General features: G+C 43.6%; 1 pseudogene; it reads right to left on the bottom strand.

Annotated features, from left to right (window-relative positions):
- Positions 1–2,519: 2,519 nt before the first annotated feature.
- Positions 2,520–4,138, bottom strand: LOC142775504 (uncharacterized; annotated as a pseudogene).
- Between the last annotated feature and the right edge of the window lie 20,404 nt (positions 4,139–24,542).

Raw genomic sequence — 24,542 nt, 5'->3', positions numbered from 1 at the left:
TTTTTTACGCGTGCCGGGAGGGGGGGGGGGGGGTCCGCTTATCTGAATAGGCCGGGCAAGCGAATATGGTCGTCAATTTGGGCTCCCTGTGCCCGGCCTAAAAAATTCTGTGCGCAACCGCCTGGCTATGCCAGTGAAGTGATGGGACAATGATTTGTTCACTTACTGATTTACATACGCTTTACATCTCTAAAAAATGCGGCCCAAGGCCCCAACACTCAGCCGTTAACATTACATAAAGCCAATGGTAAAAAAGTGCCAGTATGAATGCAGCTACAACCCCGCCCCATTGTTTTTTCAAGCGAGGTAGTGTTGCAGAAATGAACTTTTAACTGCAAAAGTACACTGGCACTGCAGTGGTGACAGGGGAAGCAAGAGGGTATGCAGGCGGTAATAGAGGTAATTTAGTCCGATACGGCTAGCAATGGATACGGTGAATAAGAGCAAATCATTTCTCTTTCAATAGCGCAACCACTCAACAATGTATTGTAAGAGCATTAAATGTTGCTGGAAATGCCACTCACCTGCACGCTGATGCATGCACAGTCCTTTGTCCGACGAGCGAACAAGTTTGCAGATAGCTGAAGACGTGTTTACGATGTGTTTGTTCCACCCAGCAGCAAAATCCACAACTACTTCGCGCTCCATAAAGATAAATATACACTAACCTTCATCACGAATAAGTAGAAACGCAAATATGCGACACACACACGCGATCAAAACATAGCACAAGAGCTCGCACGTCCATGTGCTCGCCAACCACAGACCATATGAAAATGAGTAAGTAGTGCGAACGCGAACCTAGTTGCGCCGAAAAAAAAAACGTCGAGCAGTGGCAGCACAGGCGTCAGCGCAATAATTTCAGTGTGTTCTCCTAATACAATTATAAAAAAAACTGAGGTACTCTAAAACTCATAAATAAATATAAAAAGTTGAGTGTAATTTTTATTTAATGCTAGTCAACATAAATACTGAATAAAAATTACTTTGTAACTTCTACACTAGCGCCACACTTGTCGTGCGGGCGCAGGTGGCGCAGATTTGTCATTCTGCCCTCAAACTACACGGTGAAGCGTGCTACTAAGTGTATGGCTGATGAGAAGTGCGTCTGGGTCCGCTTTTTTTTTCTCCGATATATTTAGGCGGGGGGGGGGGGGCTCCTTATGCACGTGTTTCGGTGCTTGATCGACTTTGACGCCCTTCCTTCGCGGACGAACGGCGTGTCTAGGCTTTTTTTTTATCGTTGTTTTGCACGTGTTTCGGCGATCGGTCCGCTTTGACGTGCAAACTCTCCATTCTGCTGCTCCGTGTGTTAGGTACTTGCCGTACTGTATTCTGAGGCCTTCTGTGTTCAGCCAGCGCTGCTATCTTATTCTCTACGAATGCTAAAATAAATCACTGTTTTGGTTTGGTGAAGTTTGGCACACAGAACAAACAATAATCTGGCCCATGAATATCAATGTGGGCGGCATGCATATTTGTGTGCGGTGTCCTGCCGGGGAGTAACATTTGCGTGACGAGAGCATTTACAGCGGTTCCTCCTTCCGTTGCTCCCTTACAAACTTAAGACGAATACAGTTGCTCCCCCATTCTCGAACAAGTCGGCCATCTTGTTCCGCTTGGTCTTTTCGGAGAGTAACAGTCGGTCTGAAGGAGTAAAAACAGCCGTTGCTCCCATTTTGGCCATTTTTGGCTTAGAGTGTCTACACAAGGACGGGGTTCTTTATTAGGGGCTTCCACAAGTATTAGTGGGGACGTGTAGTGACTTTCAGCGGGCTCGATTACCCCAAGCTCTAACATGCGCCCTATTTCGGTCTTCAATATCTCTTTCTGTTTTGGAGACAATCGGTATGGCTTGGATCTTACTGGTTCGGCTGATGTCAGTTCTATTTTGTGGGTTATTAATCCTGTTCTACTGAACCTATCTATGTACTGCTCCAGAAGTTCTTTTCGTTCGTCTACTTCTTCAGGCTCCAGAGCTTTAGTGTTTAAAAAGGAAGCTACAACCTCTTCTAGGCTAATTTCTGAGTCGGAAGTTCTCGTGCATTCGTCGAACTCAGATTGAGCTTCTTCGAGCTCTTTTAGAGGGAGGTTCACGTCCTTGACGCTCTATGTAGGGCTTCATGAGGTTGCAATGCTATATTTTTACCTCTTTCCTTCGACCTGGCATTTTCAACACGTAGTTTGTGTCAGAAAGCTTGTGCATCACTCTGACAGGCCCGTCCCAATGAACTTCCAATTTGTTTTTTCGTGACGGTTTTAGAATCATCACTTCATCCCCGATATTAAAGGTTCTAAGTCTCGCATTCTTGTCGTAGTAATGCTTGGCCGTCTTTTGAGCCCTTCCCATGTTCTTTTCTACCAGCCCTTGCGTCGTACTGAGCCGCTCTAGCAACTTCAGCACGTACTCGACTACAGTTTGACTCTCCCCCATTTCTTCCCACATTTCTTTCAGCATCCTAAGTGGGGAACGCAGCGTTCTGCCATACACCAACTCTGCTGACGAGAACACCGTGGCCTCATGCGGGACCGTACGCAAGGCGAACAAAGTAGCCGGAAGACAGGTTTCCCAGTCTTCTTTACGCTCATAACAGAGGGCGCGCAACACTCGCTTCAACACTGAATGCCATCTCTCGACGCTATTTGATTGGGGATGGTATACGGACTATGTATCAGTTTTATCCCGAACTTCTGCAGGAACGTTGCAGTTAATAAGCTCGTGAAAACTGACCTTTGATCAGCCTGTATTTCTGCCAGAAAGCCGACTCTCGTGAAGACTGACAAAAGCGCGTCTACTATTTCTGTCGAAGAGAGCTCCTTCAGAGGGATTGCTTCTGGAAACTTTGTTTCGGGGCACAACATGGTGAACAAATACCTATAACCAGACTTAGTTGCCGGCAGGGGACCCACCGTGTCGACCACCATACGTCGGAATGGCTCTGATATCACAGGCACCAATTTTAGCGGAGCTTTCCACGTTTCCCCAGGCTTACCCGTGCGTTGGCACGTGTCACATGATCTTACGAATTCCTCTACCTCTTTGAAGCGCCCTTGCCAATAGTATTCCATTAGCAATCTCTCTTTTGTTTTGTTTATTCCTAGGTGACAAGACCAGCCGTTTCCATGGCAGAGGTTCAAGAGATCCTCGCGATATTTTCTAGGAACGACCAACTGATCCAGAACCCTTCCTCTCTTATCTCGGTAGTGCCGATATAACAAACCTCTTTTCTTGTGTAACGTCACGTTGCCCCTAGCAATCCCCTCTTTAGTGCTTAACTGCAGTTTAGCTAAGCTATCATCACTGTCTTGCTCAGCTGCCAGCGATTGTCTGTTTACCTGTAATAGCCCGTCAAAGTTTTTTGTCGCTGGTGACAATATTGACCCCGTTTCGCTCGTGGGTGTGTCGCCTGGCTTTCCCTCTAGGTCCCCACCTAACTCTGCTGATAAAGCCTCACGTTGCCGATCAGCTGGCTTTTCCTCTATGTTTGTTGGTGAAACTTCATTTTGCTGATCAGTTGCCGACTCTCCCTGCGCCCCTGAGCGGTGCCCTGAGCCTGGATCTGTTTCCATTGGAATTGTTTTTTCCGATGCCCTGGACGCAATTTCACGTGCTTTGGAACGAGTTAGCGCTTGAACCGTTCCTTCTCCAAGTTTCTGACCTCGCTCGCGCAGTGTCCTGTCTGAACGGTTTCAAAATATGTACGGGTACTGTAATGACAGTGACGTTGAGACAGCTGCCTCTGTCACAAGCTTTCCAAACGGCCCAGTGATCGTTACTTTCGCCATGAGAAGACAGACGCTGTTTTCCTCTACAACCTGTTTGATCCATGCCACTTCTCCAGTGAATTGATTGATTTGGGGGGTTTAACGTCCCAAAACCACCATATGATTATGAGAGATGCCATAGTGGAGGGCTCCGGAAATTTCGACCACCTGGGGTTCTTTAACGTGTGCCCAAATCTGAGCACACGGGCCTACAACACTTCCGCCTCCATCGAAAATGCAGCCGCCGCAGCCGGGAATCGAACCCGCAACCTGCGGGTCAGCAGCCGAGTACCTTAGCCACTAGACCACCGCGGCGGGGCACTTCTCCAGTGAAGTCATCTACAGTAATGTAAGATGGGTGGACAACGTCCATGGTGGCGCTGCTGTCTCTGAGTACCTTACAGGGTTTTCCGTTAACCTCCAGGTCATGAAGATATGGGCGTAACAGCTCCAAGTTCTCGTCACTTTCATCCATGTAGGATAAAACTACCTTAGGATTTCTGCAGTTTACTGCGATATGACCAGTCCTCTGACAGTTATAGCACCTAAGAGGTCTAAAAGCCTCAAACTCTTTTCTTTGCAACTGCTGGGATGTCCCACTGTTCGAGTTTTCCCCCTTGTTTTTTGGCGTACTTGTTTCCCCCTCAGTATTGCTCAATTTTTTTGCTTGCGGGCTTCTCCTGAATCCAAACTCTTTTCACGGCCCGTTTCACGGCCCTTTTTTCACGGCCCTCCATACTCTGTTCTCAATTTTCTACGCATTGTGTATTCTTCGGCTAACTCGGCCGCCGTTTCCACAGTGTTTACATTGTCTCTGTCTTGCACCCACAGCCTCACGTTCTGAGGTATGCTTTTGTAAAACTGCTCTAGACAAATGGTTTCGATAACCTTGTCTTTACTCTCGTAGGCTTCCGCGCCTTTTAACCACTCCATTAGGTTTCTTCTCAAGCCGTAAGCAAACTCCGGATATCCCTCACTATCCTTCTTTTCTGGGTTTTGAAACCTCTGGCGCAATGCCTCGGCCGAAAGCCGGTACTTCTTCAATAAAGCGGCTTTAACCTTCTCATAATCAACTGCTTCTTGCGCACTGAGTCTCATGATCACTTCAGCGGCTTCATACGGCAGCAGAGAAAGCAACCGCTGTGGCCATGTGCTCGGAGCAAAGTTCAACCTCACACATTTCTGTTCAAATAATGCGAGAAATACCCCTAGGTCCTCCCCCACTTGATGTGGCTTGAGTATTTTATCCATGCGGTATCATTCTATCTCGCTCGCTCGTTCTGGAGCCCCTCTACTCGCTTGAGGCATCCGTTTGCCTTCATTCTCAAGAGCGATTTTACGCAACTCAAATTCTCTCTCTTTTTCCCGTTCCTCTCGTTCCCGTTCCTCTCGTTCAGCCAACTTTTTGAAAGCTTGTAACGCGTATCTAATCGCTTCCTCACTTTCGTTTTGCAAAATTAGCTTCACAGTTTGTGACCTGCCAATTTCTTCCTCAACCTCAATACCTAAGTCATTACATAAGTACAACAGTTCGTCTTTTAGCAGTGCGTATACCTCCATGATTGCCCTTTTTCTTTGGTCCTGCCTTTCGCACAAATGTAGGAGATCCCTAAAACACACTCAGAACTTAGACTAGGTGATCTTCCTAACTTTAAATCAAACAATCCAGTTTCTACTAAACTCACACCATGAAACCTGGAAAGTTAAAGCAAGGACCAAGCACTCACCTCAACACAACACCATGTCGCGAGGTCCGCCTCACCGCTGCCAACCAGTTGTAAAGGATGGGGGACTACCCAGTCTCTTGTGGTAGCGTGGTGTAACCGGGCGGAGGAAACGAACGCTGCCAAGAGGATACAGAAAACAAACAGGTTTATGGCACTATTTACACATATTTACAGCAAAGAAAGCTTTGGGGTTTCCCAAACCATGAGCGTGGTGGTTGAACGTTACATAGTTCAGAGCGACGTCCAGCACTCTGCGGCGTCGTTTTAAGCCCTGTCGGGCTCCTCTTCTCCGAGTGGAACACCAATCACACACGCACAACAGGTGAGGGGGCGAGCATGCACGGTCCACGTGAACGTCACTGCACTGCAAGGAGGCGCCAGCAGGGCTCTTCCTCGTCGTGTGTGTGCCGCTAGTCGAGAGTTCCCACGATCCTGGCAGCATACTTCAAAGGGTCCGCCGCACAGCTCGCCCAATTAGCGGGGCGATCTGGTGGCCGCCGCGGTCTCTTCCAGGAGGACGCCGTCCCTGTTGTCCTCTTTGTGGCGTCGCGGCGGCACGACGTCTCATCCTCCGGCCAGCAGGGACAATGCATGGCGGGCATAGGCAGTCGGCCGGTCGGCTACTTGACTGGGGATTGAAAAGGAGCGCCGCTCTCCTGTCAGCCCTGGCGCCTGCCACAGCAGCTTCCCTGTCGCCAGTGAATCACCGAGGTCATCAGGCACCACTGCTGCTTGAAAGGATGACAAAAGGGGCCGCATTTGAAGGACGGGAACTCACCTTTGCTTGCTGCTTGCTCTGGATAATTGCTCAAATCTTCGACAGCGTCTGTCAGACTGGGCGCCGAAGGGATTGAGAGCCTCACCAGTGGATCGGCTTACGCACAAAGGCGTCTGCCCAGACGAATTTTCAGGCCAAACTTAACAAGGCCTATAGTTGTAGTCTCTAGACACTGCACAGTTTGTTCAAAGACTGATGTATGTATATGCCACATATTTGTGAGAACTAATATGCTCGCTGATGCCTGAAAATGTTAGTGGCAAAATTATTTGGAGTATAATATGACATCTCTGAAGCTGTAAAAAATTAGTTTTTTCCAGTTTCACAATATTTATGGTTACCATCTTGGGAAATCCACATTTGAATTCTCAAACAATTTGACAAGCCTGGTAAATTGTAATGTGGACCTCATCATTGTTTGCTGAGTGGGGTGATTAAAGAAAATACTACTTTGTTGAAATAGCAGCGCTCATATTCACTGTGCATGATTTAGGAAATGTTAAATGGCCTGCACATATATATATATATATATATATATATATATATATATATATATATATATATATATATATATATATTTAAATCTAAGCCTTCTTTCTCAAGCTGCTCGAAATTCTGTCTTTCGTGGTAAAAAAATGAATGTTTGTTCGCTTGTAACCTGCTCCGAATTTGAGTTTTAGTGCTCCAAAAGTAACATTTTGCTGCTTCGAAAATTGCTTCAAATTCTAGTTCGGCTGTTGCACCCCTGGAAAATGTTTAAGCACGAATTTTTACATTGAAGTTTTGACCTTAATTTTTACTCATTAATAATTAAATGATGACAGTAAAACTTATCGCATTAGGGTTCTCAGACCACAGTTTGTTAATCTAAGTCAAGTCATTGTCTCTCTTTATTGTCCCGAATATATCTTCCTGCGGCCAATCTGGAGGCGCACGCTCGATTTTTTTACGGCCTGTGCATAGGAAGGAGGCCGTGCTTCTACCTATCGCTGCAATCTCGTTCCAAACTTACTCGCTGCCGTTCACTCGAAAAAAAAAGGCTAGCGCACTCAAATAATGCTCAGGTTTATTTCTACTGTCGCACTTCCTGGTGGTACCAATGCAATAGAAACATGGTAGGAAGCATATATGGCAACTCTTTCTGATACTTCGAGACAGGAGTAAATTGATAAATATTCCATTTTGCACGCATGTACCATTGTGCGTCGCGTTCAGAAGGCTCGGCCACATGATCCATCACTAACTGGCAGACGAAATGACAGACAACGTAATCTTTTTTTTTTCTGAGAAAAATAGTTTTGGGAACGTTTACTTCGAATCCACATGCCAGCAGCCAGTGCCCATGAAAATGATAAATTTGGCGCATTTAAGTTAAAGGTATCAAATTTCGTGTTTATAGAAATAAGTCCTTCAAAAAGGTGAAAGTAAAAGTATAATAGGGATGGTCACTATTTTTGACAAGTAGGTGTGAATAGCACTCGCAATAGCAGGAATAATAGCAATAGTAATAAGAATGGCAATAAAAATGATCATTGTTCAAAGTGAAAACACAAAATTTAGGAACATGAAAGAGCATGTAGTGATACAGTTTTGGAAAGTTGTTGTAGTAAACAAAAAAAAAACAAACAATCCCAAGCCCACACAATCCCAGATGCAATCTTCAATGCCGATGAAAAAGTGTGAAACATTTTTGGCAGGCCTAGTCACATGTACTGTTTTATTTGAAGAAATTAAAGGCATTATTATTATTATTATTATTATTATTATTATTATTATTATTATTATTATTATTATTATTATTATTATTATTATTGTCATTATTATTAAATGATAAATACAACCACACAAGCCTCAAGCATTTTCGAATTCAGCGAATAGATTGTGTTCGAGCCTTGAAAAAAAAAAGACGTTTGTGCCATTGCGTGTGCGTAGTCATTACCCAATGCATGAGTGCCAAAAAATGCAGGCTGTGCCCAAACACACCTCTACTACTTTCATTGCTTGCTACAAATAGAAAAGTCATTGGTTAGAGAAAGTGGCTGGGTACAGCTGATTTACAATGCACTGCGTATGCGACAAAAGGCGTTCTGAAGAGTTGGCTTTCGACGCCCTCATGCGGAGTGCGCTGACACTGTATAAAAACAACTATATTTTACTCGCGGTGGCTGTTTAGGCCATAAAAGCACGGAGTGAGCGCCTATAGACCGGCTGTGATCTACCATTCATTCGTTAATATTGTTCCCTTCACAATTGATCATGTAATCATGCATGTACCGAAATACATACTGCCAGACCATCTGATATTAGTCCCGATTTATCTTGTTGGCATCACCTAAAGGAGTACTGAGACGAATTTTCAACATTTAGGAATTTTAGTTTCATAGAAAACGATTGGGTTCAAGAAGAGAGTTCTGTGTTGCCTGGAAAAGCATCGCATGCATTTTTAATACCTGTACCTTTAAGAGACACTTTCCGTTTCGATATCAAGTGGGTGGCTTCTCCGTAACATGACAAGGCAGTGTGATGTTGCAGGAACTTGGCAATTCGCTACGAACTAACGGCAGATAAGCGATCTGCTCGTGGTGCATATAAACGATAAGTGCATTGTCCTTATTGACCGTGACAGTGATTTCTGTGATTTAGGCTGCACGGAAACTCCGTTTGAAAACTCGGAGGGGGGGGGGAACCTTGTTGACTCATCAAGATAATGTCCACTCCATTGCTTTCCACTACTCTGCAACAAAAACTTTAAAATCAGAGTAACTATCTTATGCATGCTGGCTGACTATTGTGTGCTAAGTGCTAATACTACTTGCGTACAGAGGAAACTAAAAATTCCCTTTCTCGATGTCTCAAAATTGTCTTGGTACACCTTTAAAAGACACTAAAACCAAAAAAGTTTTTCACGTATTAGTTAAGTACAATTTCTCAATCCAGGAAATACCACTTGTACCACGAAACGATGCTTGGTAAGTAAGAAAACGCGCGAGAAGAAAATGTGGGTGGAGATGCCGCTTTGACTTTATCACACGAAATCCCACGACATCATGAAATTCAAACGCGTGTACTGGGTCTTACGTAAATAATAATTCATCGAAATTAAAAACACTGTCATCTGTCGGTGTGATGGACTTAAGATACGAAGTTTCAGAAATATTCATCAAGGCAATGTTACAAAAATACAATAAATTTTTGAAATTTGAGCATCACAAAATTAAAAAATAAACTTCAACCATAATTTTATCTACTGATAATGAACTTGTGGCATGAGAGGTTTCGTATGCAGCATGTCAGTCTAATTTGAGCCATTGGTTCTCTTTAGTGTACCTTTAAAAAAATATTGCCAACTGCTGGTGCAACACCAGTCACTGCAAACACTTCTTTGAAGCAATATTTGATTTTATTCAAGTTAAACATCCGAAGTTCACTGACATTTTAGTCCTATCACTTTGTTGAACTTGGCCTTGTCGTTGACCTCGTGTTGTAGCGCCTTAGCAGCAGTCATGAGTTCTTTTTGAGGCATGGCGTAGCGTTATTATGATCCCTTTCTAGTGCCCAATTTAGGGGCTATCGTGATGTTTCTGCGGCAGAATGATCCGAAGACATGCAGTGAATTTAGCTTAGATGTCGAAAACCTGTACTACCGTGAATTGGGGTTAATTTGTGACAGATTTTTCATGTCTTTGCCCTTGTTGGAGAATCGTCAATATAAAGGCAAATAAATAATGGCAGAACGTTTATGAAACCTTCCCTCGCACTGCGGAGTGTTCCATTTATCCACATTTTTAATACAAATGGCTCTATTGAGGTGGGGAGGTGAGGTGGGGCAAATGAATCTTCATTGTGTTGGGCAGCTTTGTTACAAAGTTGTTTTTGGCTGAATATGATTGGTAAAAACGGCTAGCACAAAGTTACACAATTCAAAGTTCATTTGAGTTATCTACAACTGGTTTCTGTTCTAGCAACCTCACAGTTGTATGAAAATTTATTCATACAAGTACCTCCTTAATCAAGTTGTTTTACCTCAAAGATAACTTGTTTGCCTAGTGAATTCAACTGAGTACAAAATTGCGTCTTCACAGTCCGGCCATCTCCAGTTCTTTAGGGTCATCCCTAAATGAGCCTGTCAGGTTTGACTTCTGTCGCTCATCCCAAGTAAAGGGGTCGTTCAAAGTTTTCTACGTTGAAGTTATCCTTCTCCATGGTTTTTCTCTGGAACCAGCACCATAGAATTGTAAACGTTGCTAGTATAAGGAACCAGCGTTGGAGTTTCCACGGCCACCCTGGCGGTGAGAGCGCGCACTTCTCAGCTGCTTCCGCAGACGAGAGGGCGGCTGGTAGAGATGGTGTGTGCGCGGATCACCGTAACGAAACCAAAGGAGTGGCTACTTGGGCTGGTTGTTATTGCATTTTTTGAGAGAAATATACTTCCTTAGTGCGCAGAGAATGTTTCAGAGGGAAGATACAGCAGAGAGATAGGACAGAGCGCACACTTACAGCATATTTTATTGCGCAGATGGCGGGAATATATATACGGTCAAGAGGGCGAGGCGATCACGCACAAAAGAAAGCACATATGATGGCGCATGCGCCAGACCGCCTTATTCCAATCTTAAAATGACAACTTAACTGAAAAGATACCTGTCAATCTGTCGGATAATGAATACAGGTATGTTTTAGTTAATTTCTTATTTTAAGACTGGAATAAGGCAGTTTGGCGCATGCGCTATTATTTGTCTATTCTTCTGTGCGTGATCTCCTCGCCCTCTTGACCGTATATATATTCCCGCCATCTGTGCAATAAATTGGCTGTAAGTGCGCCCTTTGTTCTATCTCTCGGCTATATCTTCCTTTTCCGATGGAGGCAGAAATGATGTAGGCCCGTGTGCTCAGATTCGGCTGCATGGTAAAGAACCCCAGGTGGTCGAAATTTCTGGAGCCCTCCACTACGGCGTCTCTCACAATCATATGGTGGTTTTGGGACGTTAAACCCTACATATCAATCAATGCTATATCTTCCTTCTGAAACGTTCTCTGCGCACTAAGAAAATATATTTCTCTAAAAAAAACAGAGGGCACTGGTGGTACTGCTGCATATTTAAGCGCAACAGTATGTAAAAAGGAGGACGTATAGAGGAAAGGAAGAACGTAGAAATAGGAGGCAGCGTTGCATCCAAGCGTTCAGCTGAGAAAAATTCTGCTCTCGCTCTCTTTTCTAGTGCTGTCATGCTCATTTCTAAACCGGATGGCACGCGTCTGCTATATTTATTCGATAGCGAAAACAGCCACCAAAGGAAGCCAGGGTCAAACAGGGTAGTTTGAACTGTGTTCTGTCGGAAATGAAATGAGCATATTATGCAACAAACGGCATTGTAAACTTTTTTTTTATCTGGCCCGATGAGCGTTGAGTAGTATACTTCAAGACTAACAAAGTTTTCATGCGTCCGTTCATTTTACCATCACCATCAAACTTTATCTGATGCCACTTCGTGTAGTGAACGAAACGATAGGCAGGTAGTCTTTTTTTTTGTAAACAGTTGCGTGTAAAGAAAAGCTGGGTTGCCCACAACACTTGTGCAGGGCCACGTTCAAACGCCTCTGAACTAATATAAAGACACTCGTGGTGTAAACTCGATGCCGAAGTGCCTCTGTTTAACTTAATTTGTGCAAAAGACAGGGTTCTTGTTTTTTTTTTAATTTTTACTCTATATTATTTTTGTTTTTGTTACGAACAAAGAAGAGGACTAATCTAAGCTTAGCTTTATGAGGCCAGCCAGTTTGGTAAGCGTTTTTCTCACTTGCTACCGTGGCTAAGTAACAACAAAATTTATGCGTTGCTAGAGAAGTATCAAATGTCTTCGCTGTTTAGTTGTTGTTTAGTTCACCTAACACACAATTTAAATTTTTTTCACTTGCCTGTGTCAGCCTAAAATGAACATGTCTGTTCAATATCGATAATTGCTAGTCTTTAATGTACCAACAAGATATCATTCTGAGGTACGCTGTAGGGTGCGTACCAAGATTGTGACCGCTTGGGGTTCTCCAATGTGCACACATCTTTTGGTTCACGGGTGTTCTTTTTCTATTTTGTCCCCATCAAATGCAGCTATTGTGGTCGGAGATCTATCCCGCGTTATCAAGCATAAGACCACGACATCACCCGTGCTATGCTGTCACAGTGGTTTGCTTGATCAATGTCCACGTACATACATACCGCAGACAAGATGTACATATGCCGCCGGAAAAAAAAGTGATGCCGCAGCCACTACTTATTCGTTTTTTTTTACTACAGAAGTGCGCAGTGTAGTATCGTCGCCGCACGGGCATATAAGCCAGTACTACCATAGCACAAAATTTCAACCAGAAAATGATCACGAGGAAGTTGCCATCACTGCACAACACTGTCTCTTCAATGCCACATGCATAGATGCAGTCCGCTTTGCAGAACTTTTCTCCATTTTCAAGTGCTAGTTATGTGAGATAAGCCTTGAGATAGTTTTTTTAAACCACATTGCAGTATTTCTGGTGCAATGGGTTTTACAGCTGTTCGTTGCAAAATGAAGCACGGCAGCGCCACAAGTGCGTGCTCTCACTGCAGCTGGTCGTCAGGGCACAAATGGCTTAGTTGAATCGCACCGCGATTCCCTGCCAAGTGCTGTTTTTTGGTGAGCCACCTATCCAGTCCTGGTCTCCTATAAAACCAAGACTTCGGATCAAAGCAAGTCTCAAAAAGCGCGTGAAATTTCGGAGGTTCAATTAAGGCGAAAAGAACAACATAGGAAACCACATCAGCACATCTTTCATAGAATTTAGAGATACCGTTTTAAAATTAATACAGACGCTTTTGAATAATCCACAAGTGTCAGTGCTGAAATTGGGTTTGCAGAGATTCTTTCATCTTGTGTTGTCTATCTGGTGGTCAGTCATCCTCGTGTGCAGTATGAGCTGATGCGTGCCTGAGAATAATTCAGAGTTGAAAGTTCGTGCGGTCGTGTGTCTTGTAGTCTTGTTATAAATTGATACAGCCATAGGCTGTAGCTGAAGACTAGTTAACCAGGCTTACAACCCTGTAAGTCATGTTTAGAAATTATGAAAGACCTTGTGTTTATTTTTAAATTAGTCAAACAAGCTTGTTTTCATAAACTTTCAATGAAAGCTCTTCCAAAATATTTTGGTCTGTGGCAAATTTTTTTGCACAATGACTGTTGAAGTATTTGTTGATTTCTTTTCATAATGGTCACATCGCATTTGATCTGAAGAGTTCATTATAACGTTTGCTGTCATTGTTTTTATTTTTCTTCATTGTTTTGGCTTGCGTATATGTTATACTGCAGTGCTTAGAACTTATTTAGAGGTGTTTATTTCTATTCATGTATGCAGGTGTTTGAAAAAGCCCAGAATTTCATCAAGACGTAGCTGTTGAAGTTTGTTGGCCTTGATGGCGGTGAGAAAACGCACTTCAAAATGTGTTCATAGATTTGCAGCCCGATCGGTGCTGCCCCTCAGAGCAGGGAGCTGCGACAGCCTGTGATGGTTGGTTTCCTGCCCAATCGCTGCTTGCAGGACCCTGGACAGCCCACCATCATTGCCTCATCTCCTGCTGCAGCCTCTAAATCATCGCCCACCTCTGCTGCCCTGGCCGGCTTTATGCCCATAGAGCCTTGCTGAACTCGCCTCCTAGTTTGGGCTGCATTACTGAACAGCAGTAACTTGAAAAGCTGAACTGAAAAATAAATGGTTTGACTTGGTGTATTTAGAAATAAAGTTACGAAAATTGTGTTCTAGTATTCTTATTTATAGATTGCTTTTGTGCGGAATATTTGCACCGAGCAGTTATTTTAGTTATTGTTTTTTTAGCTAATACTTGATAGAAATTGTAACAGCCTATGTTACAATTTCTCACAAAACTGAGGAGGAATGTGTGGAGAAAACTAGGCAGTAACTAGACTCATGCAGTCTTATGCTCTACATGTGGGGAAGGTAATAGGCAATGCAAGAAAAAAGGAAAAAAATGGACGATTAGTGGAATCGTGCAGTGTTTCTACACTAGTCATTCAGTGGTCAGTCACCTTGAAGTATACTGCACCGTGAAGCTCGTACGGTGCTGCTATAAGCTGCTAGGGCAAGTTCTGGGAGTGTAATGTAAAGTTTACCTGCTAAGGAACGCCAGTAGTAAAAAGCCCATATTAATAACAGTGGAATAGTGGCAAGCCAATGGTAGCCAATATTCATTGTAAAGCGAATACTGGCGTAATAACGGCACTTCATTGTCAACAAAGTGGCCCGAGAATAGTCCTATGCTGGATGTATGTTGGCAAATACGTCGGTGAAAGGACGGGCCTCCATCGGCATGTGTAGAGTGGGCCGGTATCGGCTGGATATTGGAAAATGCAATGGCAGAACGTCAGCCGCAGGTCAGCTGGAACATCAATCCTACATCGGAAGAAGTCACACTTGGCCCAGCTGCCGAACTTGGCCGAATATTGCGGCCGACGTTAGCCAATACGGGTTCAAGATCGGTTCAACGCCGGTCTGCTGCCTGGGTATATATTCATGGCACTGACTGACACTCCCATGTTTAAATTCACATATATACACAATAAATTGGTTGAGGGGTAACCACCGGGTAGCTCAGGGGTAGAGCATCGAACGCGTTATTCGAAGGTCGAAGGTTTGGTTCCTGCCCAGGCTAAGTTATCTTTTCACCCACTTTTCTTTCTTCACATTTACCTTACAATTAGGTCTAATAACTTCCCCTGTACTTTCCTTTGCATTATTGTCTGTTAGATTACATTATTATTCAGTCAAAACACGAAAAACTGAGCCCTTAGGTAGACACTTGTTTTCCTTATTCATTAACAAGGGTCTCGTACTGGCAGACTTGGTGACTTGGGCTGTATACGAGGGACTTTCGGTTAGCTGCCAGCTCGTAATAAGCTCACGTGCTACGTGACGCCACACAGGCTCATGAAGAGTGTGCCACACTCGCCGCCATGGCTAAAGATGGCGCTGACTGACACTCCCACGTTTAAATTCACATATATACCCAATAAAAGGGTTGAGGGATAGCCGCCGTGGTAGCTAAATGGTAGAACATCAAACGCTTTAATCCAAAATCTAATTCTAAACGGTGTGTTTGTCTGGCCACACCGTTTAGAAATAGATACAACAGCCATCGGGCACATGTACGCTCCCTGCCAGGCCTTTCAGTTTCAAAACTCAGTACTTTGAAAGACTACAGCTTTGATTACAGCAGAGTTACACTATTGGGAAGAAACTTCGGAACGATCAGAGAGCGGGAGCAACGGGAATCTTACTTTATCTAGTTATTCAACACGATAAAAAACAAAATAAATGAACCCTCAGGCACTCTATCAGCGTTACGATCACTAAAAAGCGCAAACGCCCCTGTTCAATCAGTGCTCTCACCCTAGCCTACCATTAGAACAACAGTCATCATCATCATCTGCCTGACTACGTCCACTGCCGGGCAAAGGCCTCTCCCATGTTCCGCCAGTTAACCCGGTCCTGTGCTTGCTGCTTCCAATTTATACCCGCAAACTTCTTAATCTCATCTGCCCATCTAGCCTTCTGTCTCCCCCTAACCCGTTTCCCTTCTCTGGGAATCCAGTTAGTTACCCTTAATGACCAGCGGTTATCCTGTCTACGCGCTATATGCCCGGCTCATATCCATTTCCTCTTCTTTATTTCAACTATGATATCCTTAACCCCCGTTTGTCCCCTAATCCACTCTGCTCTCTTCTTGTCTCTTAAGGTTACACCTACCACTTTTCTTTCCATTGCTCGCTGCGTCGTCCTCAATTTAAGCTCAACCCTCTTTGTAAGCCTCCAGGTTTCTGCTCCATAGGTAAATACTGGCAAGATGCAGTTGTTATATACCTTCCTCTTGAAGGTTAGTGGCAGATTACCATTCATGATTAGAGAATGCTTCGTAAATGTGATCAACCCCATCTTTATTCTTCTAGTTACTTCACTCTCATGGTTCGGCTTCGCGGCTCCATCTTTGTAACCCTCTTTGTAAGTCTCCAGGTTTCTGCTCCGTAGCTAAGTACCGGCAAGATACAGCTGTTATACACCTTCCTCTTGAGAGATAGTGGCAATCTACCTGTCATAATTTGAGAGTGCTTGCCGAATGTGCTCCACCCCATTCTTTTTCTTCTGGTTACTTCAATCTCGTGGTTCGGCGCTGCAGTTATTGATTGATTCGCGGGTTTTAACGTCCCAAAACCACCATTTGATTATGAGAGACGCCGTAGTGGAGGGCTCCGGAAATTTTGACCACCTGGGGTTCTTTAACGTGCACCCAAATCTGAGTACACGGGCCTACAACATTTCCGCCTCCATCGGAAATGCAGCCGCCGCAGCCGGGAATCGAACCCACGACCTGCGGGTCAGCAGCCGAGTACCTTAGCCACTAGACCACCGCGGCGGGGTCGGCGCTGCAGTTATTACCTGCCCTAAGTAGACATAGTCTTTTACAACTTCAAGTGCACTATTACCTATCTCGAAGTGCAGCTCTTTTCCGAGGTTGTTGTACATTGCTTTCGTTTTCTGCAGATTGATTTTAAGACCCCTCTTTCTGCTCTCCTTGTCTAACTCCGTAATCATGAGTTGCAATTCGTCCCCTGAGTTACTCAGCAATGCAATGTCATCGGCGAAGCGCAGGTTACTAAGGTATTCTCCATTGACTCTTATCCCTAACTGTTCCCATTCTAGGCTTCTGAAAACCTCCTGTAAGCACGCGGTAAATAGCATTGGGGAGATTGTGTCCCCCTGCCTTTCACCCTTCTTGATTGGTATTATGTTGCTTTCTTTATGAAGCACTATGGTAGCAGTTGATCCCCTGTAGATGTCTTCCAGATTGTTTATATATACTTCATCTACGCCCTGATTCCACAGTGTCTGCATGATGGCTGATGTTTCTACTGAATCAAACGCCTTCTCATAATCTATGAAGGCTATGTATAGTGGTTGGTTGATACTCTGAGTATTTCTCTATTACCTGATTGATAGTATGAATGTGGTCAATTGTTGAGTAGGCTGTTCGAAATCCTGCTTGTTCCTTTGGCTGATTGAATTCTAATGTTTTCTTTACTCTGTTAGCAATTACCTTTGTAAATAGCTTGTATACTACAGAGGACTGTAACTGCGACCTGATCGGCCTGTAATTATTCAAGCCCTTGTCATCTCCTTTCTTATGTATTAAGATGATGTTAGCATTCTTCCAAGACTCTGGTACTCTTCCTGTCAGGAGACACCTCGTAAACAGGGTGGTTAGTTTTTCTAACACAATCTGTCCTCCATCTTTCAGCAGATCTGATGTTACCTGATCCTCACCAGTAGCTTTGCCTCTTTGCATGCTCTCCAAAGCTTTTCTGACTTCTTCGATCATTACTGGTGGGGTGTCCTCTGGGTTACTGCTAGTTCTTATAGTATTAAGGTCGTGGTGGTCTCAGCTACTGTACAGATCTCTGTAAAACTCCTCCACTATTTTAACTATCCAATCCATATTAGTAGTTATTTTGCCTTCTTTGTCCCTTAGTGCATACATCCAACTTTTTCCTATCCCAAGTTTCCTCTTCACTGCTTTGACGCTTCCTCCATTTTTCAGAGCATGTTCAATTCTCTCTATGTTATACCTTGTTACATCGCATACCATACGTCTATTAATCAACTTCGAAAGTTCTGCCAGTTCTATTTTGTCTGTTGTACTTGACACTTTCATAATTTGACGCTTCTTAATTAGGTTCTTCGTTTCCTGGGAAAGCTTGGCAGTGTCCTGTCTAACTACCCTGCCTCCAACTTCCATTGCACACTCCGTAATGATACTCGTCAGATTATCATTCATTGTATCTACGCTAAGGTTGGTTTCCTCACTAAGAGCCGAGTACCTGTTCGGCAGTGACACTCTGAATTCCTGTACTTTCCCTCTCAGTGATAGCTCATTGATTGGCTTCTTGCTTATCAGTTTCTGTCGTTCTTTCTTTAAGCCTAGGCGAAATCGAGACCGTACATTTCTATGGTCACTGCATCGTACCTTGCCAACCACTTCCACATCCTGCACGATTCCTGGATGTGCACTCATTATAAAGTCTATTTCGTTCTCATTTTCGCCATTAGGGCTCCTCCATGTCCACTTGCGGTTTTCTAGTTTTCGGTAGAAGGTATTCAAAATCCGTAAATTATTGCGTTCTGCGAATTCTACTAGTAGCTCTCCTCTGGCGTTTCTAGTACCGATGCCATAATCTCATACTGCCTGGTCTCCAGCCTGCTTCTTGCCTACTTTTGCATTAAAGTCTCCCACCAGTATTGTATACTGTGTTTTTACCTTACTCCTTGCAGATTCCACGTCTTCATAGAAGCTTTCAACTGAAGCGTCTTCATGGCTGGATGTAGGCGTGTACTACCTGTACTACCTTCATCTTGTATCTTTTATTCAGTTTAATTGCGATACCTACCACCCTTTCATTAATGCTATAGTATTCCTCTGTGTTGCCAGCTATGTTTCTGTGAATTAGGAATCCCACTCCCAGTTCTCTTTTGTCTGCCAAGCCCCGATAGCAAAGAACGTGCACATTCTGTAGCACCGTATAGGCCTCATCTGTCCTCCTAACCTCACTAAGCCCTATTATATCCCATTCAACACCCTCTAGCTCCTCGAATAGTACAGCTAGACTTTCCTCACGAGATAAGAATCTAGCGTTAAACGTTGCCAAGTTCAGGTTCTAATGGCGGCCTGTCCGGATCCAGAGATTCTTAGCACCCTCTGCTGCGTTGCAGATCTGACCGCCGCCGTGGTCAGTTGTTTCGCAGCTGCTGGGGACTGAGGGCCGTGAGTTATTTGACGTATGCATGTGGGAGGTAGTGGCCAGATATTGCACCAGGGTGGCCAATCCTTCTCTGGTGAGAGAGTGCGTTGCCGGTGGTGGTTACCGGTGAGCCCGCACCCCAGGCCTCTTAATGCAGGTCCATCAGCACGCGGATTTTTTTTTCATCCAGTTGGGAACTGCGCGGCACCGGGATTTGAACCACGGACCTCTTGCTTGCGAGGCGGATGCTCTAACCACTACGCCATCGCCGCATCCCCATAATCATGTCCTACCAACTAGCCCAAGCCGGCACCTCAATGGTTCAGCTGTGCAGAACACAAAGTGAATTGCGTAAGGGTGTGCAAACAGAGACTTTCACAACCAAATCAAATACGAATTGAATAGCAATGACAGGTAATCCAATACGAATAGCACACTACTCGAGTACGTTTTGGATATGTAGGAAGACAACCATTTCTGAAACGGATCCAGAACTTTCGGCACTTCATTTTAAATTAACAGTTGAAATATTGAAGTGCCAGTTCAAATCTAATAGAGTATTTTTCAAATACTTCAAGTGTGACTGCAGAAAAAAAAGTTGGAGACAATTCCTAAGCCTTTTCTTATGAGATAGCAACAGGAAAGTGTTTCTGTTGGCTAATGCTGTGGGGGTGGTGCTTCATAGTTCATAGTTTTCTTATTGAGAATGAAGCAATGCAGAGGCCGAACTGCTTTTATGCGCACGACTTGGTGCAACCAAAGTGTTGCCAACGACACTTAAGATGTGAAAGGCAAAGATGCTATGTCCTCAGCTTCTCCTCCACTTTCAACTACTGTGGAAGCCCAACAAATATGGCAGACAAGAGTGTGCTCCCTTCGAGTCCACAGATTCAAATCTGCCTCATAGATATCCATATGCAAGAACATCTGAAATTTTAGAAGCCAAAGATCTCCAGCCTCCAATCTTTCAGAATTCGTGCCTAAACTTCAGATCGAGAGCAGTGCTAATTGACTGCACCCTCGACCATATCCGTCATGTTCATGTAGGAACCATCGTTTTCGTAACAACAATATTACCCCCTAAAAAGCTGTAAACGTATACATCTCACAATAGAGAAACGGTTTGCCGCTTCAAGAACAGCCGGAACGTACAGATAAGTTGTCCCGGATGTCGTACTGTTCCCACTTTTTTCTTCTCTTTTTCTCTTTTCTTTTTTTATTTTTTCTATTTTCTTTCTCTTCCTTTACTTACTGACAGGAGCCAATGCATATAATGAAAATTGATAGTGACGCCACAATTCCCGTCTCTTTCATATCTTTCAACGCCACAATCATGCACTTGAAGCGCTAAGCTCTCCCCACCAATTTGTCGTAATTTTCAAAGGAGGGCAAGCCGCCAGAGGATTGCCCCAGAGGGTGAAATACAGAACCGATGGTCAAAATGTCCACTTGGGGGAAGGGTGTTCTTTGGAGGTATTCTTGACAAATATGACATATCTCGTTTACGTTTGCCTTACTTTGTCGAGTTCCTACTCCTTCCTAATCCCACCATGTACCTCTTGCTTCTTTCTAACGTTTCTTCCTCTTTTTTTCGTTCTTTGTTGTTGTTGTTGTTAATATTTTCTTCTTTCCCCTTACCTCCTGTCTCGAGAAGCTATAACAAGACACGAAAATTTGTAAATAGCACTATGCCCTGGAATAGACGGGGTGCCCGCCGAAACGTCGGCTGAATAAACAAGTTATGTGAAAGCGCACTTACTTATGTATAAATATATATATATATATATATATATATATATATATATATATATATATATATATATATATATATATATATATATATATATATATATATATATATATATATATTTATATATATATATTTAGAGAGAGAGACAAATGAAAGTGTAAATACTATCATAATCAAATCTGTTACGTAAAACACATTATTTTCTCATTCAGTACGTGCACATCCCATATTTATTTGTCACAAGAGCGGTACAAACGCTGATATGTTTGACACCTGTGAGTTCGTTTACAATGCGACTACGGCGGCAGGCTCCCTACTTGTCACTACCTAATAAATCTTTCACGCTATCGCAGTAAAGATCTCGCCGCCAGCACAAGAACGCTTTTATTTTGACGAAGATGCACGCTGCAGTCTATCAATAGTACGTGCTCAGGGACCTTGGGCTCGCCGACAACGTTTCGCAGCCATTTGTTGGGCCTAACTGTTGCTTTGTTCATTTTTAGTGGACCAGTCATGAGTACAGGAATTCACCCAATTTTCGCGGCACACTTCCATTTATGGTTATGTTAGTTTTTGGATACGGGCTGAACAAGGAACGATTCGCTAAACAGTGAATTTGCTGTCACAATTACCGCGGATTAAAGCAAAGGTCTTCAAATTTGCAAAAGGGAATATCACCAGGCTAAGAATCACTGTTTCCGAGCTGTGTTGTTAAAAATGAGATATTTCTAGAGGCGGAATTGTGCATGTGTTTACACGATTAGATAGAATCGAAGTGGAGTCGACATAAGGTAGTGCAGGTTCCCCTTCAGGAAAAGTGGAAGCAAAGGCTTATCGCACGCCCCCTTTTTTAGGTCAATGAAACAGAGTTTGCACACACCCCTTCGCCGCCCACACGCAAGCCTCGATAACACTGTCCTCTCTTCTGTCGGAATGGCAGTGTGAATATCGCATGTGTTCGGTACATCGAAGTGTTACGAACTCCACAGCGCTGTGTGTGGGGACAATAATTAGTTTCCAGTTTAGCTTTCAGATCGGAGTCGCTGCAGCTTCACGTTGCACTATCACTATACGCGCTGCTACATTCTCTCAACAGCGATTGAAGGCCAACTGATACGGTAGACAAGGGCATGCGTCCCTTCTAGTCTGAAATTTCTCTTCCCCTTTCCTCTCTGTACTGCAACTCGTGTCTTATCACCAGAGCCGATTTTAATCACACGCATTTTTCTGTATAGCCCGAACAAACCCAAGCCCCCCCCCCCCCCCCTCTTCTTGTGGCAGAACACCGGAAAAGATGGGAGGCTGCTCTACACAGTTCATCTCGAATCACTCTCACTCTCAATGCTACAGCAGCAGACAGTGGGTGGTCAGAGGTGTCATCTAAGCACAAAAGCGTCTAGAAATCTACAAAAAAGTTACTGCATATGCTCCCTACGGGGTGGTACCTAGCGTGGCAACTGAATTATCTCTAATCTATAGCGGCCTGAGAGCCCATCGTCATCCTGCTCCTCGCACCCTCACACGATTTTCTCGTGAATACACAGTTTTTAGGGGTGAAGCTCCTTAGGGTCGTGCCATGTCCACTTTCAGTCGGCGCGACACGCTATGAATATCCACATAGATATTCATATTCATATATCCTCATGGACATCGCAACACCATATGCACATTGTGATTAATAAACAACTTTGTATATACTGTACACACGTGCTGCCACATCTTTGTATGATAGAATGGGCAAAGTTCTGGAATTTATTACCTCTCGCAGCTTCATTCAATCGTCATCATTCACTTAATGGATATGCTGTAATTTTTTTACAAACCTGGTGGGTAGGCGGGCATCGAGAAAGTCCTGTGTGGCTGCGCTTCTGCCCGTCCCTCTTTACACCAAGAACAAATGATGAAGCTTATTAAGACGCAAGACCTGACCTCTCAAATCCTGGTCATCCAGAGGGCCCACACGAGGCAGCGGTGTATAGCCAGGGGATATCACAGCGCCATCTCCTCGGCATTTCTTTTTGTCATGGCATACAGACTACCAAATGGCATGGCACCACATCTGCTAGCAGGCCACTTTCTTCAGGTCAAGCCCCCCCTCGCCCCAACCGGCAAAAAATTCTGGCTACGCCGCGGACACAAGCAGCTTCAGTTCAACCTGATGGTCCCCCAGCGAGCTTAGCCAGGTGACCTTAGGTTTGTTCGTGTCAATTGTCGACCTGATAAACTTGTTTGACTAACTTTCTCACCAAACTTGTCCTGTCGAACCCGTAGTGATTCAAATGGACGCTGAAGATAAAGACTGTTTTTCTCATATTTTAATAAAACTCTCTCACAATACCAATATCACCAAGCCTGCAGCGAGAGTTCACTTGGTAAGCGAGAAAACGTGCAGAAACAAAATGCTCCTGGCGACGCCACTTTGGGATTCACCCACTAATCGCTGAGGCGTCTAGATTTTGATGGCGTATACAATTGTTAGTAGTATTAGCAATGTATAAAGCTAGTACATGCTGAGTTACATATCACACAGTGTCAATTCATACAACGTACGTTTACACAATCAAACCTGTTTTGTCTCTTTGATATTCCAGACCAAATAACGACCAATGTGAATGTAGATTTCCGTGCATTTTAGCTTTAGCGTTCATGTAAAATGCATCAATCATTTTATATACTACACTGTACATTATTCAATTTAATCAATAATGAGGTGAACATGAAAAATAATTTTTCAGCTGCTGTTCACTGAGTATGCTTCACAGCTTTACTCACTTCATATCTCTTTTTTAAATCAACTTCTATTACCGAGGTCTGTCAGAATGTTGTAATGAATACTCGTGCCTGCTCGGCATGGAATTACGCACAGTGTTAATTTCTGTTAAACACTAAAGTCACTGATTTTAAATGCTAAGATATGAAAAATTTCAAATTCCTGCCTTTTGTACAAATTCCGATAAATGGTCATTAAAGTCAAAAGTGCCTTTATGAAGATTAGCACTGATTTCCTTCCATTTACTTATAAAAGACCTCGTGTCAAATAAAAAAATACATGAGAAATGACAATTTCAAGCTATGCTCTAGTCGAGATATTTTCATCCACAATATACTTGTCATAATTAGGCTTCTTGTTCGGCACTTTGTGTTCAGTAGCAAAACTGACACCCATGCACACTCAATTTGTGATGACGTGCGAAGCATGTTACGAGCTAATTAGTTTTCCCTACTACCTTCATCAATCACAAGCTACTTTCCTGACAATAAATATGAAGTGATAAACGCTTATTACTATTGAGCGGAGTTTCCCCAACTCACCTGAAAACACTCCACCAGTTTGATTCTCAGCTCGCGTGCCATTCAGAAAAATCGTGGGAAGTGTTATCTCATAAAGTGTGCGCACGAAGGCCAAACAGTGCCACATCACACGAAAGGCAGTGATTTATTTTCCCAATATTACAAACCATGCTTCGCCAAAACGTAATGTGGCCAAAATTCATCGTCAGAAAGGGAGTAATACATTGGCATAAAATGAAAGAAAAACGATGTGAACTAGGCCCTCTTTGCGTTTTTATTTAGTTATTCATCACTTCAGCGCTAACACTCCACAGATTCAACACCTAACTACCATTTTTCTGAATCATGAATAAGTTAACCAGTGCCCCTTTTTATTTACAGCACCACCTCGATGTCATGGA

This window comes from Rhipicephalus microplus, chromosome X, assembly GCF_043290135.1.
Source record: "Rhipicephalus microplus isolate Deutch F79 chromosome X, USDA_Rmic, whole genome shotgun sequence".
In the NCBI taxonomy this organism is placed as follows: Eukaryota; Metazoa; Arthropoda; class Arachnida; order Ixodida; family Ixodidae; genus Rhipicephalus; species Rhipicephalus microplus.
This window is presented reverse-complemented; position numbering and strand designations above follow the sequence as displayed.